At 46.8% G+C, this 17861-nt stretch overlaps 1 protein-coding gene across 1 annotated transcript in view; it reads right to left on the bottom strand.

Annotated features, from left to right (window-relative positions):
• Positions 1-9454, bottom strand: part of LOC138528721 (TRPM8 channel-associated factor homolog) — a 280446-nt gene extending 270992 nt beyond the window's left edge. Inside the window, exon 1 of the mRNA XM_069640581.1 lies at positions 9143-9454. The gene's annotated coding sequence lies outside the window, so the exon portion shown is untranslated. The remainder of the gene's footprint in view (positions 1-9142) is intronic.
• Between the last annotated feature and the right edge of the window lie 8407 nt (positions 9455-17861).

The raw sequence follows: 17861 nt of genomic DNA, 5'->3' as shown, positions 1-17861 counted from the left end.
TGTCACAATATCCTAGAAGAGCACCCAGAAATGGATGCAATACCCAAGATGAGGCCTCCAAAATGAGTCACAATATCACACATTAATGGACACAATACCCTACATGAGGTCTCCAAAATGAGTCACAATATCGTAGACGAGCACGCAGAAATAGATGCAATACCCTAGATGAGGCCTCCAAAATGAGTCACAATATCCTAGAGGAGCACCCAGAAATGGACACAGTACCCTCCCTAGATGAGGCCTCCACAATGAGTCACAATATCCTAGAGGAGCACCCAGAAATGGACGCAATACCCTCCCTAGATGAGGTCTCCAAAATGAGGCACAATATCCTAGAAGAGCACCCAGAAATGGATGCAATAACCCAGATGAGGCCTCCAAAATGAGTCACAATATCATGCATAAATGGACACACTACCCTAGATGAGGTCTCCAAAATGAGTCACAATATCCTAGAGGAGCATGCAGAAATGGACGCAATACCCCAGATGAGGCCTCCAAAATGAGTCACAATATCCTAGAGGAGCACACAGAAATTGATGCAATACCCCAGATGAGGCCTTCAAAATTAGTCGCAATATCCTAGAGGAGCACCCAGAAATTGACGCAATACCCTAGATGAGGCCTCCAAAATGAGTCACAATATCCTAGAAGAGCACCCAGAAATGGATGCAATAACCCAGATGAGGCCTCCAAAATGAGTCACAATATCATGCATAAATGGACACACTACCCTAGATGAGGTCTCCAAAATGAGTCACAATATCCTAGAGGAGCATGCAGAAATGGACGCAATACCCCAGATGAGGCCTCCAAAATGAGTCACAATATCCTAGAGGAGCACACAGAAATTGATGCAATACCCCAGATGAGGCCTTCAAAATTAGTCGCAATATCCTAGAGGAGCACCCAGAAATTGACGCAATACCCTAGATGAGGCCTACAAAATGAGTCACAATATCCTAGAGGAGCACCCAGAAATGGATGCAATACCCTAGATGAGGGCTCCAAAATTAGTCACAATATCGTAGAGGAGCACCCAGACAGGAACGCAATACCCCAGATGAGGCCTCCAATATAAGTCACAGTATCCTGGAAGAGCACACAGAAATGGACACTATACCCCAGATGAGGCCTCCTAAATGAGTGACAAGATCCTAGAGGAGCACCCAGAAATGGAGTAGTACCATAGATGAGGCCTCCAAAATGAGTCACAATATCCTAGCAGAGTACGCAGAAACGAACGCAGTACCCTAGATGAGACCTCCATAATGAGTCAAAATATCCTAGAGGAGCACCCAGAAATGGACATAATACCATAGAAGACGCCTCCAAAACAAGTCACAATATCCTAGAGAACCACCCAGACATGGACGCAATAACCTAGATGAGGCCTTCAAAATAAGTCACAATATCCTAGAGGAGCACCCAGAAATGGACGCAATAGCCTAGATGAGGCCTCCAAAATGAGTCACAGTGTCGTAGAGGAGCACCTAGACATGGATGCAATACCCTAGATGAGGCCTCCAAAATAAGTCACAATATCCTAGAGGAGCACCCAGAAATGGACGCAATAGCCTAGATGAGGCCTCCAAAATGAGTCACAGTGTCGTAGAGGAGCACCTAGACATGGATGCAATACCCTAGATGAGGCCTCCAAAATAAGTCACAATATCCTAGAGGAGCACCCAGAAATGGACCCAATACCCGAGATGAGGTATCCAAAATGAGTCACAATATCCTAGCGGAGCACTCAGAAAGCACCCAATACCCTAGATGAGGCCTCCAAAATAAGTCACAATATCCTAGAGGAGCACCCAGAAATGGACGCAATAGCCTAGATGATGCCTCCAAAATGAGTCACAGTGTCGTAGAGGAGCACCTAGACACGGATGCAATACCCCAGATGAGGCCTCCAAAATTAGTCACAATATCCTAGAGGAGCACCCAGAAATGGACCCAATACCCCAGATGAGGTATCCAAAATGAGTCACAATATCCTAGCGGAGCACTCAGAAAGCACCCAATACCCTAGATGAGGCCTCAAAAATTAGTCAAAATATCCAAGAGGGGCACCCAAACATGTACGCTAGATGAGACCTCCAAAAGTGGACAGTTCAGAAGAAGAGGGTTCCGGATCGGGCACAATAGTGCAGTTGAAGTCCCTCAATTGGAAATCTTCTGTAAATGTGGTAAAAAATGACACAAAATCCAAATGAGGCCTCCAGCACGGGGCACAGTACCATAGGGTCAGTACTTCCGACAGCGTTTTCAGAATTCTAGGCAATACTCCAATGTGGCCTCCTGTACTGGCATACTATCATAGATGGGGACTCCTGTACAGCTATACTATCATAGATGGGGCCTCCTGTACTGGCATACTATCATAGATGGGGACTCCTGTACAGCTATACTATCATAGATGGGGACTCCTGTACTGGCATACTATCATAGATGGGGATTCCTGTACTGGCATGCTATCATAGATGGGGATTCCTGTACAGCTATACTATCATAGATGGGGCCTCCTGTACTGGCATACTATCATAGATGGGGACTCCTGTACAGCTATACTATCATAGATGGGGCCTCCTGTACTGGCATACTATCATAGATGGGGACTCCTGTACAGCTATACTATCATAGATGGGGACTCCTGTACTGGCATACTATCATAGATGGGGATTCCTGTACTGGCATACCATCATAGATGGGGCTCCTGCACTGACCACAATGTTATTTATCAGAAGTCTTGCATTGGCATACATTATAGACATGGATTTCTGTACTGGCATACTGTCATGGATGGGGACTACTGTACCAGCATGCTAGCATATATGGGGCCTCCTGTACTGCACACAATATTGTAGATAAGGCCTCCTGTACCAGCATACTATCATAGACGTGGCCTCCTGTACTGGCATACTATCATAGAAGGGGCCTTCTGTACTGGGCACAATATTACAGATGAGGCATCCTGTTATAGATGGGTCACCGTTTACTAGGCACAGTATTATAGACAAGGCCTCTTGTACTGGCATACAATCATAGATGGGGATTCCAGTACTGGCATACTATCATAGCTGAGTCAACCTGTACTAGGCACAGTATTATAGACAAGGCCTCTTGTACTGGCATACTATCATAGATGGGGCTTCCTCCTGTACTGGCATACTATCACAGATAGAGCCTCCTGTACTGGCATACTATCATAGCTGAGTCAACCTGTACTAGGCACAGTATTACAGATGAGGCCTCCTGTACTGCATACTATCATAGTTGGGGACTCCTGTACTGGACACAATTTTATAGGTGGAGCCTCCTGTACTGGCATACTATCATAGACAGGGCTTCCTGTACTGGCATACTACCATAGATGGGGACTCCTGTACTGGCATACTATCATAGATGGGAACTCCTGTACTGGCATACTATCATAGATGGGGCTTCCTGTACTGGCATACTACCATAGATGGGAACTACTATACTGGCATAATATCATAGATGGGGACTCCTGTACTGCTATACTATCATAGATGGGGACTCCTGTACTGCTATACTATCATAGATGTGGCCTCCTGTATTGGCATACTATCATAGATGGGGTTCCTGCAATGGCATACTATCATAGATGGGGACTCCTGTACTGGCATACTATCATAGATGGGACTTCCTGTACTGGCATACTATCATAGATGGGACTTCCTGTACTGGCATGCTATCATAGATGGGGCTTCCTGTATTGGACACAGTGTTATATATGGGGCTCCTGTACTAGCATACTATCATAGACGGGTCTTCTTGTACCGGCATAATATCATAGATGGGGACTCCTGTACTGCTATACTATCATAGATGGGGCCTCCTGTACTGGCATACTATCATAGATGTGGCTTCCAGTACTGGCATACTATCATAGATGGGGCCTCCTGTATTGGACACAGTGTTATAGATGGGGACTCCTGTACTGCTATACTATCATAGATGGGGCCTCCTGTACTGGACACAATATTATAGATGGGGACTCCTGTACTGCTATACTATCATAGATGGGGCCTCCTGTACTGGCATACTATCATATATGGGGCTTCCTGTACCGGCATACTATCATAGATGGGGCTCCTGTACTGGCATACTATCATAGATGGGACTTCCTGTACTGGCATGCTATCATAGATGGGACTTCCTGTACTGGCATGCTATCATAGATGGGGCTCCTGTACTGGCATACTATCATAGATGGGACTTCCTGTACTGGCATGCTATCATAGATGGGGCTCCTGTACTGGCATACTATCATAGATGGGACTTCCTGTACTGGCATGCTATCATAGATGGGGCTCCTGTACTGGCATACTATCATAGATGGGACTTCCTGTACTGGCATACTATCATAGATGGGGCTCCTGCACTAGCATACTATCATAGATGGGACTTCCTGTACTGGCATGCTATCATAGATGGGACTTCCTGTACTGGCATGCTATCATAGATGGGGCTCCTGTACTGGCATACTATCATAGATGGGACTTCCTGTACTGGCATGCTATCATAGATGGGGCTCCTGTACTGGCATGCTATCATAGATGGGGCTTCCTGTATTGGACACTGTTATATATGGGGCTCCTGTACTGGCATACTATCATAGACGGGGCTTCCTGTACCGGCATCCTATCATAGACAGGGACTCCTGTACTGGACACAATATTAAAGATGAGGCCTCTGGTACTGGCATACTATCATAGAAAGGGCTTTCTGTACTGGCATACTATCATAGATGGGAACTCCTATACTGGCATACTATCATAGATGGGAACTCCTGTACTGGCATACCATCATAGATGGGGATTCCAGTACTGGCATACTATCATAGATGGGGCCTCCTGTACTGGCATACTATCATAGATGGGGATTCCTGTACTGGCATACTATCATAGATGGGGACTCCTGTACTGCTATACTATTTTAGATGGGGCTTCCTGTACTGGCATAATATCATAGATGGGGACTCCTGTACTGGCATACTATCATAGATGTGGCCTCCTGTACTGGCATACTATCATAGATGGGGCTTCCTGTGCCGGCATACTATCATAGATGGGGACTCCTATACTGGCATACTATCATAGATGGGGACTCCTGTTCTGCTATACTATCATAGATGGGGCCTCCTGTACTGGCATACTATCATAGATGGGGCTTCCTGTGCCGGCATACTATCATAGATGGGGACTCCTATACTGGCATACTATCATAGATGGGGACTCCTATACTGGCATACTATCATAGATGGGGCCTCCTGTATTGGACACAGTGTTATAGATGGGGTTCCTGCACTGGCATACTATCATAGATGGGGCTTCCTGTACTGGCATAATATCATAGATGGGGACTCCTGTACTGCTATACTATCTTAGATGGGGCTTCCTGTACTGGCATAATATCATAGATGGGGACTCCTGTACAGCTATACTATCATAGATGGGGCCTCCTGTACTGGCATACTATCATAGATGGGGACTCCTGTACAGCTATACTATCATAGATGGGGACTCCTGTACCTGCATACTATCATAGATGGGGCTCCTGCACTGGCATACTATCATAGATGGGGACTCCTGTACTGGCATACCATCATAGATGGGGCTCCTGCACTGACCACAATGTTATTTATCAGAAGTCTTGCATTGGCATACATTATAGACATGGATTTCTGTACTGGCATACTGTCATGGATGGGGACTACTGTACCAGCATACTAGCATATATGGGGCCTCCTGTACTGCACACAATATTGTAGATAAGGCCTCCTGTACCAGCATACTATCATAGACGTGGCCTCCTGTACTGGCATACTATCATAGAAGGGGCCTTCTGTACTGGGCACAATATTACAGATGAGGCATCCTGTTATAGATGGGTCACCCTGTACTAGGCACAGTATTATAGACAAGGCCTCTTGTACTGGCATACTATCATAGATGAGGCTTCCTCCTGTACTGGCATACTATCATAGATAGGGCCTCCTGTACTGGCATACTATCACAGATAGGGCTTCCTGTACTGGCATACTATCATAGATGGGCCAACCTGTACTAGGCACAGTATTATAGACAAGGCCTCTTGTACTGGCATACTATCATAGATGGGGCTTCCTCCTGTACTGGCATACTATCATAGATAGGGCCTCCTGTTCTGGCATACTATCATAGCTGAGTCAACCTGTACTAGGCACAGTATTATAGACAAGGCCTCCTGTACCGGCATACTATCATAAATAGGGCTTCCTGTACTGGCATACTATCATAGATGGGTCAACCTGTACTAGGCACAGTATTATAGAGAAGGCCTCTTGTACTGGCATACTATCACAGATAGAGCCTCCTGTACTGGCATACTATCATAGATGTGGCCTCCTGTACTGGCATGCTATCATATATAGGGCTTCCTGTACCGGCATACTATCATAGATGGGGCTCCTGCACTGGCATACTATCATAGATGGGACTTCCTGTACTGGCATGCTATCATATATGGGGCTTCCTGTACTGGCATGCTATCATAGATGGGACTCCTGTACTGGCATGCTATCATAGATGGGGCTTCCTGTATTGGACACAGTGTTATATATGGGGCTCCTGCACTGGCATCCTATCATAGACGGGACTCCTGTACTGGACACAATATTAAAGATGAGGCCTCTGGTACTGGCATACTATCATAGACAGGGCTTTCTGTACTGGCATACTATCATAGATGGGGACTCCTGTACTGGCATACTATCATAGATGGGGATTCCAGTACTGGCATACTATCATAGATCGGGCCTCCTGTACCGGCATACTATCATAGATGGGGCCTCCTGTATTGGACACAGTGTTATAGATGGGGCTCCTGCGCTGGCATACTATCATAGATGGGGATTCCAGTACTGGCATACTATCATAGATGGGGCCTCCTGTACCGGCATACTATCATAGATCGGGCCTCCTGTACCGGCATACTATCATAGATCGGGCCTCCTGTACCGGCATATTATCATAGATCGGGCCTCCTGTACCGGCATACTATCATAGATCGGGCCTCCTGTACCGGCATACTATCATAGATCGGGCCTCCTGTATTGGACACAGTGTTATAGATGGGGCTCCTGCGCTGGCATACTATCATAGATGGGGATTCCTGTACTGGCATAATATCATAGATGGGGACTCCTGTACTGCTATACTATCATAGATGGGGCCTCCTGTACTGGCATACTATCATAGATGGGGACTCCTGTACAGCTATACTATCATAGATGGGGCCTCCTGTACCGGCATACTATCATAGATGGGGTTCCTGCAATGGCATACTATCATAGATGGGACTTCCTGTACTGGCATACTATCATATATGGGGCTCCTGTACTGCTATACTATCTTAGATGGGGCTTCCTGTATTGGCATACTATCATAGATGGGGATTCCTGTACAGCTATACTATCATAGATGGGGACTCCTGTACTGGCATACTATCATAGATGGGGATTCCAGTACTGGCATACTATCATAGATGGGGCCTCCTGTACTGCTATACTATCATAGATGGGGCCTCCTGTACTGGCATACTATCATAGATGGGGATTCCTGTACAGCTATACTATCATAGATGGGGACTCCTGTACTGGCATACTATCATAGATGGGGATTCCTGTACTGGCATGCTATCATATATGGGGCTCCTGTACAGCTATACTATCATAGATGGGGACTCCTGTACTGGCATACTATCATAGATGGGGATTCCAGTACTGGCATACTATCATAGATGGGGCCTCCTGTACTGGCATACTATCATAGATGGGGCCTCCTGTACTGCTATACTATCTTAGATGGGGCTTCCTGTACTGGCATACTATCTTAGATGGGGCTTCCTGTATTGGCATACTATCATAGATGGGGATTCCTGTACAGCTATACTATCATAGATGGGGACTCCTGTACTGGCATACTATCATAGATGGGGATTCCAGTACTGGCATACTATCATAGATGGGGCCTCCTGTACTGGCATACTATCATAGATGGGGCCTCCTGTACTGGCATACTATCATATATGGGGCTCCTGTACTGGCATGCTATCATAGATGGGGACTCCTGTACTGGCATGCTATCATAGATGGGGCCTCCTGTACTGGCATACTATCATAGATGGGGCCTCCTGTACTGGCATACTATCATAGATCGGGCCTCCTGTACCAGCATACTATCATAGATGGGGCTTCCTGTACTGGCATAATATCATAGATGGGGACTCCTGTACTGGCATGCTATCATAGATGGGGCCTCCTGTACTGGCATACTATCATAGATGGGGCCTCCTGTACTGGCATACTATCATAGATCGGGCCTCCTGTACCAGCATACTATCATAGATGGGGCTTCCTGTACTGGCATAATATCATAGATGGGGACTCCTGTACTGGCATACTATCATAGATGGGGCTTCCTGTATTGGACACAGTGTTATAGATGGGGCTCCTGCGCTGGCATAATATCATAGATGGGGACTCCTGTACTGCTATACTATTATAGATGGGGATTCCAGTACTGGCATACTATCATAGATGGGGCCTCCTGTATTGGACACAATATTAGAGATGAGGCCTACGGTACTGGCATACTATCATAGACGAGGCCCATGCACTGGCCCCAGTGCTCCAGGTAAAATGTCTAGACCAGAGCAGACATGATACAGAGAAGGGGGCACCCAGTACAGATGCGGCCCCCAAGGCTATCCTATGTAGGGCCAATACTATGAAGGCTGCAGCCAATGGCACTCCTGCTGATAGTAAAGCTAACAGCAGCATGATCAGTCCTAATACTCCTGTTGATGAGGATAATAGTAACACAGGCATGAACTCACTATGACGACGGTTATTCATCTTCTCATCATGATTGGTCAACACTCTCCTACTCACATGAACAGTGTGATTATCACTCTGATCACTCTGAGGGCTAGTAGCAACATAGTCAATAATAATAACAATCTGTTTGACTTCTACTACCAAAAACAACATCAATACTAGTGATAATGTTACTGAGATAATAATAATTGATGATCTTTGCCACGAGCGGAACACAGTTAACTCACTGACCTGGATGTGAAGAAGGCGCCACTGCCCAGGGATATGTCCAATCCCTCTGTCCAATCAGCGCCGAGAACGCCCAATGACGTCAATGCCAGAGGAGTCTGTCTGGAAAAGAGCTCGTGCTTTTCAAAAAATGGCAAACACAGCTTTTGAGAACTGGGAAGCGACTTTCTTGTGTGACCAGCCAAGTGCAGGGTGCAGAACGCACAGTGCGTGCAGGGTGCAGAACGCACAGTGCGTGCAGGGTGCAGAGAGTGAGTGCGTTCAGGGTGCAGAGAGAGCGAGTGCATGCAGGGGGCAGAGTGCCAGGCCTTTATAGCAGAGCACTACGAGGACACCCGAGGGGGGCAGCAGCAGAGGCTGCAGCGCCGCCCCCTGATTTGGAGATAAGAAGCATTTTTTAGAAATGAGAAACACAATGGGAGGGGGAGGAAGAAGGGGAATTCTGAAGAAACCACTACACCAGCTGCTGGGGCGGGGGTGGGAGGGAGGGGAGGGCGGAAGTGGCTCTTTCAACCTACTGCAAGAAGAAGATAACATGGGCAGAGCCAGTAGATTTGGCTGCCATGTGTCAAGTGTTGGGCAGAAACCTGGGCAGTTCCCTCTGGGACCACTGCAGAAGATTTAAGACTACAGGAGCAAGCAGTAAACCCACTTGGTAGCAGTCTGTACCACCCAGATTCACCTGGTAGCTGTGGCTGAGCAGTGAGACTTCCCTCAAGAAGAGTTAGGCAGTATACAGAGTATTCACAATAGGTCAAGAGAACACAGTAGAACAAGTAAACGCTGACCAGGGCTTGGTGTAAAAGAGATATAATTATTTATTTAAAACCACATCTAGAAAAACACACAGGCACTAATAGTAAGCAATTCAAAAACACGGTCACTAAAAGATATACACTCCCTTAAAAGAATATTAGACAAGTCTTAAGTAAAGCCCCACTTATTTTCAGACAGCGGTGAGCGCTTAACGTAGATGGCACTCTAATAATTCGTTTTAAAAAAGGAGAGAAAAGCAGAGAATAAATTGAAACAGATCACAACACTTTTTCACGAACACAACAAGAGAGAAAGGCAAAGTAACAAAGTGAATTCAGAGTCAATAGGCCGGATCCGCTTTAAGAGGATCAAAACGAAATGTGTCCAAGGTCACACGGTTGCAGTGCACAAAAGTCTTGTAACGGTTCAAAAAGGAGTTGGACCAAGGAAAGGGACCAGTTAGAGGGTCAAGGCTGCCAGCCCTGTCCAGAAGGTTAAGGGGTTATTATTACCTTGTAGCAATCTTAGAAAGGGAGGCCTGGCGGACACGGTACCTTAAAGTGATGAGAATACTCCAGCGGGGGCAGTTGTTCCTGGCAGCGGATGCAAGACGGTGCTTCGTCTGGGGGAAGAGAGGATCTCGTCGTGGAGGAAGACAGGAGTCTGTTGCACTGCCAGGGAAGAAACCAGCCGCAGAGTTCCTCAGGTACAAGGAGCGGTCCGTTGATTCGCGGTTCAGTGCTGAGTGGCTATCCGGCCGCCGGGGTGCTTGGCACGGGCAGTTCGACCACAAACCGGTCTGGGGTGCGAAGAAAGAAGGAAAAACTGGTTGTGCCCACCAGTCAGGGGAAGAAGCCACTCCAGCCGGGAGATCTTCTCTGTCGTCGGGAAGTGGTGAGTCGGTTCCGCAGGGCTCCACCGGTGGTGTCGGCGTGGTAGGTCGGCTCAGCTTCTCCCTCGTCGGATTCTCAGGTCCTGTGGCAACTTCTGAAGTTCCAGTCCCCAAAGCCCTGCTTTTATGCAGCATACCCACATTCACTCAGCCTAGCTGTCAATCAAACATGCTAAGTGGTGAGCCGGCCGGCTCACCACTTGGGCCAATCACACAAGAGTGCGACTTGAGTTACCAAGGTAACTCAGTCCAGGGTGCCTAAACCCCCTCCCACACCCTTGTGGTACCCAGAGTGGCACCACTTTTGGAGGCTTCTGTGGAGAAGCCCGCCAAAAAGTGGAACAAAGGGCTCGACTTGGGTTGGAGTCACAGAAGAGAACACAAATGCCATTTTAGAATAGAGTCCTGGCAAAAAATACCAACCGGCAAATTCATATTAATTAAATAAACCGGCGGTATGTTCGAGGCTATGAGAAATAAATAATTAAAGTTGGTAGCCTCGAACAATGGGAAAATCCCATAGGAAAATATTCGCGGTCGAATATAAAAAGTAGTTTCCACTGCCACCAGCCAAAACTCGATCAGGGGGGACGGAGACGTGCCCCCTCGACTAACAGACCCCAGGGCAATCGAATTGCCCCGACCAGTACGTCCACAATATGATGGTTTGTACTGGTTTCTGTTAAGAATTTGGGTCTAGTAAAGCCAATGGTGACTTTACATGCCCTGGGCGACAGTAGTCAGTCCCAGGGTATGGAGTCTATGGTGGGGGTCACCTAGGACACCCCTGTGTTACGGCACGGAGGGTGCTGTGTAACACACATAGTAAAAACACATGAGACCCTATGGAGTAAAGGACCCCATAGCCCATAAAACACATTAGCAGTCAAAGGAACACCATAAATCATGTCCAAAAGTGGGAGAAAAAGAGTTGCACTCTTGGCAGGAGGAAAAAACAAACTCTAGAAATCCAGCAAAGCTGCTGGGGGACTCACTAGGTTAGGAAATTCAGCCTAAAGAGAGAATTCTCCCTAACACTCGCCCCCCAAGACTAAGGGACAGGAGGATTTAATCCACTCCTGGATGAATCTCATACCTCTAGTCGATGACATACATCCTAGAGAGACCATCAGCATTTTGGTGGTGACACATTGACCTATGTCCTATGGTTAAATCAAAGGTTTTCCTTTGTAAGCTATATGACCTACAAACCCTTTGAGGAACATCAGTCTTTTTAAAGTTATAGGGCATCTGGTTGACCAGTCCCTCAGAAGTTGTTACAACTTCTGAACCTGTGTTAGGCTTTTTCAAGGGGTCCTTATAAAGGATTCCCTTAGATCTAGAGGGGCCTCGAGAGGTCCTCACCACATCTCTGTTGGGAGAAGGTTGGGTTTTAGGCCTCTTGGTTGGAGGGGATGGAGATAAGCAAGGTACATGCTTCTCCTTCCTCTTAGATCTACCTTTACCTACTTTAGGAGTTTCCCCCTTAAGACTAGGAATTGGGTTGGAGTCTTCTGTGGAAGGTCCAACAGCCTGAAGGTTTTTGGCCTTAGACTTTTCTTTTCTGGTTTTCCACCAGCACTGAGAATTACCAGTTCTCTTAGGCCTAGTTAGGGTTCCAGTGGGTCTATCCACCTCTTCCTCAGAAGCAGGGGGAGTCACAGACTCTATGACTGGGGGAACAATTATGGAGCTTGGTTGGGGCTCCCATTTCCCTAACATTTTAGCCTGAAATTTGCCTGGGTCAGAGGTCAATTTACCAACACCAGGGCTTGTAGTGGGGTTCTCAGTAGAGGTTCTCACAGGCTTAGAGTGGTTCCTTAAGGTGGCCTCTCTAGCCAATTTGGTTTGGTTCTGGGTCTCCATACTGGGGGGCATGGGGGTACTGGATACTACTCCTAGAGTTCTTAGATCATTCCCAACAGGACTCTCCCAGGCACCTCAGTCTAAACACTGACAGGAATCAACACTGTCATGTTATTACACTGATTGAGGGCTGGTAGAATTGGAACCATTTGGACAGGGCCTCAAGACATCTTAGTGGGACCTTTGGGTGCCTTCGCAACATCCTCAGGACTGAAAAAGCTTTCAACCACTACTGTTCTGCTGGCCCCAGAGTCTCGCCTGGCAGGAGTATCCTGGCCATTGACAAGAACACTGTCCATATAATAAACTTTAGAGTTTTCTGGTATGGAGTTGTACACACTCCTATTCTGATCACTAACCAGACCCATGGACTCTACTGTTACACTTGCTTGAAGACTCAAAGGTTCTTCAGCAAAGACTTCAAAGTGAGCACTAGCCATTTGGACTTCCTCCTCAGGAGTGAAGACTAAGGAGACTGTGCTGATCCCTGCAGGTTTACCCTTACTTCTGGGATCTTCTTTGATGTGGTCAGTTGCCCCACAGAGATAGCATGTGCCAAATGCTCTCTGGAAGGGTGGCTTGGCCTGACCTCCTTCTGGTTTGTGACCAGAAGGTACACTAGCCTGTTGTGGTTTACCCTGGGGCTTACCCTGGTTATTTTGTTGTTTGGGGCCCTCTTTGGGTTGGGAGGTATTAGAAATCTCTTGGTTCCCTTTTGATGGCTGCTTTCCCTCATCCTTTTTCTGAGTGACCCCTGAATCCTTGTGAGTAGCCCTGTTGGCAACCCACAAGTCAGCAGCCTTAGCTAACTTCCTGGAATCTAATTCCTTTGAATCAGCCAAGTGCTGTCTGAGCTCAGGAGAGCAGGCATCATAAATTGACTCCAACATTACAAGATTCTTCATTCCTGCATAAGTGTTAACCCTTAGTTAACACTTATGAAGGAATAAGTATAAGGATTCTTCATTCACCCTAAGTGTAATCCATCCCTCTAAGTTTTTCAAACTTTCACTCACCCAGGTAGCCCAAGGGGTACCATCATGCTTTTTGAGGGTCCTAAACCTCTTAAGGTACTGGGAAGGGGTCTTCCCAAATCTAGCTATCAAAGCTAGTTTCACACATTCATAATCCTTCTTATCCACCTCCCCCAACTCCATTACCACATCAGTTGCAACAGGAGGAGGCCTAGAGAACAACCAGGGAAGTAACTCATTCCCTGTGATGTCCTGGAGCCCATGTTTATACTCAAACATTTTCAACCAATCCAACACGTCCAATCTAGGTTCATAAATACCCAATAATTCTTTAGGCATCCAGGGTCTTTTGGGACTGGAACTCCTAGAAGAACCAGAGGAGAGAGAAGCATTTTCCACAGACAACTTTTTCATTTCTAATTCATGATTAAGCTCTATTTCTCTGAGTCTTAACTCAGCTTGCTTCTGCTCAGCCTGGGCATTCATTCTTCTGAACTCTAGCTCTTGGTTTCTTTCAGATTGAGCAATAAAACGTTTGTACTCTAATTCAAGCTTCATTTTTTCAAGTTCAAAATAGGCAGGGTTACATGTAGGACCTGGTATAGGCCCAGTAGGTACAGTGGGTAAGGCAGACAGAGGCTCAGAGTGGCTAACTTCATTAGGTTCACTTTCCTCTTCTGACTCATTATCAAGACTTTGATCCAGATCAATACCATCACTGTTTTCTACATTTGCTGGGGGGGTAGATTCCTCTGTACCACCCAGACTTTGGTTTTCTAACGATCTTTATATAAATTCCATTTTCTTGCCCTTCTCAGAGAGATTCTTATGTCTACACAATACTTTTAAGCAATCAGCAGTTTTGGCAGACAATGATTCTAGGGTATAACTCTCCATAGCAGACATAGTTAGAAAATCAGCTTTTTAGTGCTAAGCTCTGTGGTTAGTTGTCCTAAAGTGTTCAACAAGCACTCTAAAGTGTATACTCAATACAAATCCCACCGCTGTCCACCAGTATTAGGGATAAACCTGTGCAGTTCCCTCTGGGACCACTGCAAAAGATTTAAGACTACAGGTGTTTGGCAGTAAACCCACTTGGCAGCAGTCTGTATCACACAGATTCACTTGGTAGCTGTGGCTGAGCAGTCAGACTTCCCTCAAGAAGAGTTAGGCAGTATACACAGTATTAACAATAGGTCAAGAGACCACAATACAACAAGTAAACACTGACCAGGGCTTGGTGTAAAAGAGATATAATTATTTATTTAAAAACCACATCCTGAAAAACAAACCATGGCACTAATAGTAAGCAATTCAAAAACACGGTCACTAAAAGATATACACTCCCTTAAAAGAATATTAGACAAGTCTTAAGTAAAGCCCCACTTATTTTCAGACAGCGGTGAGCGCTTAACGTAGATGGCACTCTAATAATTCGTTTTAAAAAGGGAGAGAAAAGCAGAGAATAAATTGAAACAGATCCCAACACTTTTTCACAAACACAACAAGAGGGGAAGGCAAAGTAACACCGTGAATTCAGAGGCAGTAGGCCGGATGCGCTTTTCGAGGATCGAAACGAAATGTGTCCAAGGTCACACGGTTGCAGTGCTCAAAAGTCTTGTCATGGTTCAAAAAGGAGTTGGACCAAAGAAAGGGACCAGTTAGAGGGTCAAGGCGTCCAGCCCAGTCCAGAAGGTTAAGGGGTTATTATTACCTTTTAGCAATCTTAGAAAGGGAGGCCTGGCGGACAAGGTACCTTAAAGTGGTGAGAATACTCCAGCGGGGGCAGTTGTTCCTGGCAGCGGATGCAAGTCAGTGCTTCGTCCGGGGGAAGAGAGGATCTCATCGTGGAGGAAGACACAAGTCAGTTGCACTGCCAGGGAAGAAACCAGCCGCAGAGTTTCTCAGGTACAAGGAGCGGTCCGTTGATTTGCGGTTCAGTGGTGAGTGGCTATCCGGCCGCCGGGGTGCTTGGCACGGGCAGTTCGACCACAAACCGGTCTGGGGTGCGAAGAAAGAAGGAAAAACTGGTTGTGCCCACCAGTCAGGGGAAGAAGACTCTCCAGCCGGGAGATCTTCTCTGTCGTCGGGAAGTAGTGAGTCGGTTCCGCAGGGCTCCACCGGTGGTGTCGTCGTGGTAGGTCGGCTCAGCTTCTCCCTCGTCGGATACTCAGGTCCTGTGGCGACTTCTGAAGTTCCAGTCCCCAAAGCCCTGCTTTTTATGCAGCATACCCCCATTCACTCAGCCTAGCTGTCAATCAAACATGCTAAGTGGTGAGCCGGCCGGCTCACCACTTGGGCCAATCACACAAGAGTGCGACTTGAGTTACCAAGGTAACTCAGTCCAGGGTGCCTAAACCCCCTCCCACACCCCCTGTGGTACCCAGACAGAGTGGCACCACTTTTGGAGGCTTCTGTGGAGAAGCCCGCCATAAAGTGGAACAAAGGGCTCGACTTGGGTTGGAGTCACAGAAGAGAACACAAAAGCCATTTTGGAATCGAGTCCTGGCAAAAAATACCAACCGGCGAATTAATATTAATTAAATAAACCGGCGGTATGTTCGAGGCTATAAGAATTAAATAATTAAAGTTGGTAGCCTCGAACAATGGGAAAATCCCATAGGAAAATATTTGCGGTCGAATATAAAAAGTAGTTTCCACTGCCACCAGCCAAAACTCGATCAGGGGGGACGGAGACATGCCCCCTCGACTAACAGACCCTGGGGAAATCGAATTGCCCCGACCAGTACATCCACAATATGATGGTTTGTACTGGTTTCTGTTAATAATTTGGGACTAATAAAGCCAATGGTGACTTTACATGCCCTGGGAGACAGTAGTCAGTCCCAGGGTATGGAGTCTATGGTGGGGTGTCATTATGACACCCATGTGTTACGGCACGGAGGGTGCTGTGTAACACACATAGTAAAAACACATGAGACCCTATGGAGTAAAGGACCCCATAGCCCATAAAACACATTAACAGTCAAAGGAACACCATAAATCATGTCCAAGAGTGGGAGAAAAAGAGTCTCACTCTTGGCAGGAGAAATAAACAAACTCCAGAAATCCAGCAAAGCTGCTGGGGGACTCACTAGGTTAGGAAATTCAGCCTAAAGAGAGAATTCTCCCTAACATCAAGTAAAAACGCAAATGCCCCAACAATGCCACCATAAGCTTGGCATTCTCCCCACATGTTTATTTATTCTTTATTTCGTGTTTACTTGTTAGATGCTTATACAATAAGAAAATACTACTTCAGTGCAACCATAGGGCGAGGGAGGGAGCAGAGTTGGGAAAATACTATAAAAAAACAATATTTAAGAGCAGTGGGGGGGGGGGAAGGACAAAAGGCTGAACCTACTATGCCTTGTGAGTTCAGAAAGTGAAAGTGAGGCAAGGCGATTGGGTGAGGGAGGTCAGGGCCCAAGGATCATAAGGGCCCAGGACACCAATCACAGCACCTGTGGGATTAGCAGAGGACAGAGTGTTGGAAGGAGGAGGTGAAGAGGAGAGTTGGAAGGAGCTTCCAGAATTTGAGAAGATCCTGCTCAAGACGCAGGGGGGGAGGGAGGCTGTCCCATAGGAGGGAGCACACTGAGGAAAGTACACAACCACCTGCCTTCTGTTTATCAAAGTGCTTTACACACAAAGAGCTGGAGAGATGCGGTCCCTGAGCTTAAGGCCAAGGATACGTCTTGCTGCCCTATTCTGGATTAGCTGGAGGGGTCGCAGAGTGGAAGATGGTAGATTCAGGAGGAGGCTATTGCAATAGTCAAACCTCGAGAGAACCATGGCTTGGATAACATTGATCCTCTGGGGGAAAGTGAGAAAAGGGAGAATTCCTTTGAGAAGGAAGAGCTGAAAGTGAGACTTCTTGGCAATGTCCTGAGTGTGAGGGAGGAAGGAGAGAGGGGAATCGAAGATGATTTCAAGGTTTCTGGCTTCAGAAGAGGGCGCAGGGGAGACCCTTGGAGGAAAGCCAGAGTGAAGGGAAGATGTCGGTGCAGGGGTCCCATTAGGAAGGATCTCTGTTTTGCTGGCATTGAAGCAGGGATCATTGGAAGTGCACCAGGCCTGGATGGCAGATAGGCAGTCAGGGATGATGGAGGGTGCAAGAGGGCCAGCAGAGAGTTTGAAAAAGAGCTAGGTGTGGTCTGTGTGACACAGAAAGTTGGAAGAGAAGGGGATGAGGCATGAAAGCAGAGCAAGATAGATGGTAAAGAGCCACGGG

Source organism: Ambystoma mexicanum, chromosome 7q (genome assembly GCF_040938575.1).
Source record: "Ambystoma mexicanum isolate Mex_15411 chromosome 7q, UKY_AmexF1_1, whole genome shotgun sequence".
Taxonomy (NCBI): Eukaryota; Metazoa; Chordata; class Amphibia; order Caudata; family Ambystomatidae; genus Ambystoma; species Ambystoma mexicanum.
Note: the sequence above shows the minus strand (reverse complement) of the source record. Positions and strands in the feature narration are given on the sequence as shown.